Genomic DNA, 2805 nt, shown 5'->3' on the forward strand with positions numbered 1-2805 from the left:
AGCATACAGAAGGACACCCCCTCATTATAGAGCAAGAACATGTAATCCAGTGACTTATTTACTACCCGGGAGTGTCCCTCCACTGAAAGTGGCAGAAAAGCAACTCAAAACTTCTTAAACACACACACACACACACACACACACACACACACACACACACACACACACACACAGAAAAACAAAACTTCAAGCAGCATTTCCTTCACAGTTAGAGGAAGAACATCACGCATGACTGCCCTGTCTCTCTTGAACAGTGTGCTGCTACATTCTAGAGAAAAAAGGCTCATCGCATCTCACTTCCTATCTCATAAGCACAGCAACATCAACAGATGTTGATCTCTGGTCTCTCAGAAATGTTCTGGGAAAGATTTGATTAAGTAAATATTTTTGATTAAATAAATACTATTTTGATTATGTAAATATTTCTAAACCAGTCACAATGTCCAGAAATACGGTTGACCTTTGGCTAAGCATGATTTATATCCCCACTCCCTGTGTGTAGTGAGGAGGATATAAGGATTCAGGCATTATGCTGGCCTACACTTGTCACCTGGTAGAATGCATTCAGGTGGTACTCTGGTCAGCCCAGGGTTCCATGTCTTCCTCTTTCTGACTCTTTCTCTCTCTCTCTCTGCTCTCCTCTCTTTCTGCTCCCTTCGCCCTCTTCTCTTCTGTTCTCCCTCTGTGTCTCTGTGTCTCTTTACCTCATTTCTCTTTCCTTCCCCCTCCCTCCCCTTTCTAATAAAACTTCTCACTTAAGCTCTGTCTGCCCGGCGTGTTTGTCCCCCACCTCAGTCATCCTCGCTGGTCATGGAATTTGCCATGGTCTCCCAGGCAGGAATCCCTTCCAGCTTTATCCTACCATTTAAAACAAAAGAACAACAGAGGGATCAGATTCCCAGGAACAAACTAGAATGGGATTCCCAAAAGGAAAGAGGGATCATTTTAAAGAATAAGAGAGCAAAGTTTCATAATCAAAAAGAATCGAATATGCTACTGTACTGAAGTACTGGTGCCCAGACCGGAAATGCTCACAGAGAGGATTTCCTGGAGTTAGATGGATCACGATGGCTCTGACCTCATGGCTGGATTAATGAAATACAAGTACATAGCTTAATAAGTGTGGGAGCAAGGGCTTTGAAAGCAAGAACAAAAACAAACAAAAAGCAAGCTCTCCTGCTTCTTGGCATCTGTGAGGTGAGCAGCCTCCTTTGCAACATATCCTCATGGCTTGATATTCTCTTTAATTCTGTGTTCAAAAGTGGCCGGGCCAACTATGACACAAAGCCTCTGAAACAATGAACCAAAAATCGGCATTTTGTCCATTTAATTTGACATTTCAAGACATTTTGCCACAGCTATGCAAAGCTAACTATGTCTATAGGCAATAATATTCAGAAGTAAAGTGAGTTGCTTAACATAGGGGAAAATTTCAAGGGTGTGTAAACAAATTTATTATATGTATAAGATTGCATAGACATGGTATGAATAGGAGTAGAGAGTGGACAGTAATCCATTGTAAGTGATTTGATCTCTATTTTTCATATATATGTAATGTATATATTTTCATATATATGTATATGTTGCATATACATATATGCATGTGTATATCAGCTAGAAAGCAACAACTGAGTAACAATAGACTAAATGATAAAAGATGGATTTTTCTGCTGCCCTCTTTGTACAAGTACCAGATAAAATTTATTCCTTCAAAAAGAAATACTAATTCAAGGCTACCTAGTCCTACAGGGTCAGAGAGTTATCAGCTATAGACCTTCAGCAAAGTGATGGAAAATGTAGACAATTTAATTGACTTAAAAGAAAGTAAATTCAAACCTCATTATTCTGTTTACTTGTGATCTGATTTCTAACTATGATTATACAAATTTTTATTTTAAAATTTCCTGTAGTCTGTCTGCACTACATTGGAGAATTTCTAATTGTTCAACTTTTCTACTTGGCCATTCCTCTTCTAAACCATTGCCTCTTACCATTAACTAGGGGATGCCTCTCTTCCAGTATTAAAAAAAAAAAACAAAACAAAACAAAAAAAAAACAAAAAAAAAAAAACAAAAACAACAACAACAAAAAAACCCAGCTTCAGTAAAGAAGGAGACAAGAGTTTGGAAATACAAGATGAGTGTATTTGTTTTCCTGTGGACCACTGTTTCTATTTAAGAGGAAATAACAAAGTATGTATAGTGAGTAGGAATTAATCATCCATGGCTGGAACCTGGGAAGCTAAATTGAATTTCTCTGAATAACAAGGAGCTGTTGAAAATAAACATTGATGAAAAAGAATTGGTAACTGTCCTGGATGGTTTTTTGTCAACTTGACACAAGCTCCAGTCATCTGAATGGGAAGAACCGTAATTGAAAAAAGGCCTCTGTAAGATACAGCTTTAGGGCAGTTTCTCAATTAGTGATTGATGGTGGAGGGACCACCTCACTGTGGGTGGGGCCATCTCTGACATGGTGGTCCTAGGTTCTATAAGAAAGCAGGCTCAGCAAGCTATGATAAACAAGCTAGTAAGCAGCACTCTCCATGCATGGCTTCTGCATCAGCTCCTGCCTTCAGGTTCCTGCCCTAACTTTCTTTATGGTGAACTGCAATGAGGAAGTATAACCCAAATAAACACTTTCCTTCCCAACTTGCTGTTGGTCATGGTATTTTATCACAGCAATTGAAAACCTAAGACAATAACTATGACATTTGGGTTTAGTAAATCACTAAGGTCTTAACATCTTCACATTCTGTAGCCTACCAGATGACCCTTGTCTTTAAATTGCAAATGACAGGTTCTG

This window comes from Cricetulus griseus, chromosome 2 (assembly GCF_003668045.3).
Source record: "Cricetulus griseus strain 17A/GY chromosome 2, alternate assembly CriGri-PICRH-1.0, whole genome shotgun sequence".
NCBI classification, from domain to species: domain Eukaryota; kingdom Metazoa; phylum Chordata; class Mammalia; order Rodentia; family Cricetidae; genus Cricetulus; species Cricetulus griseus.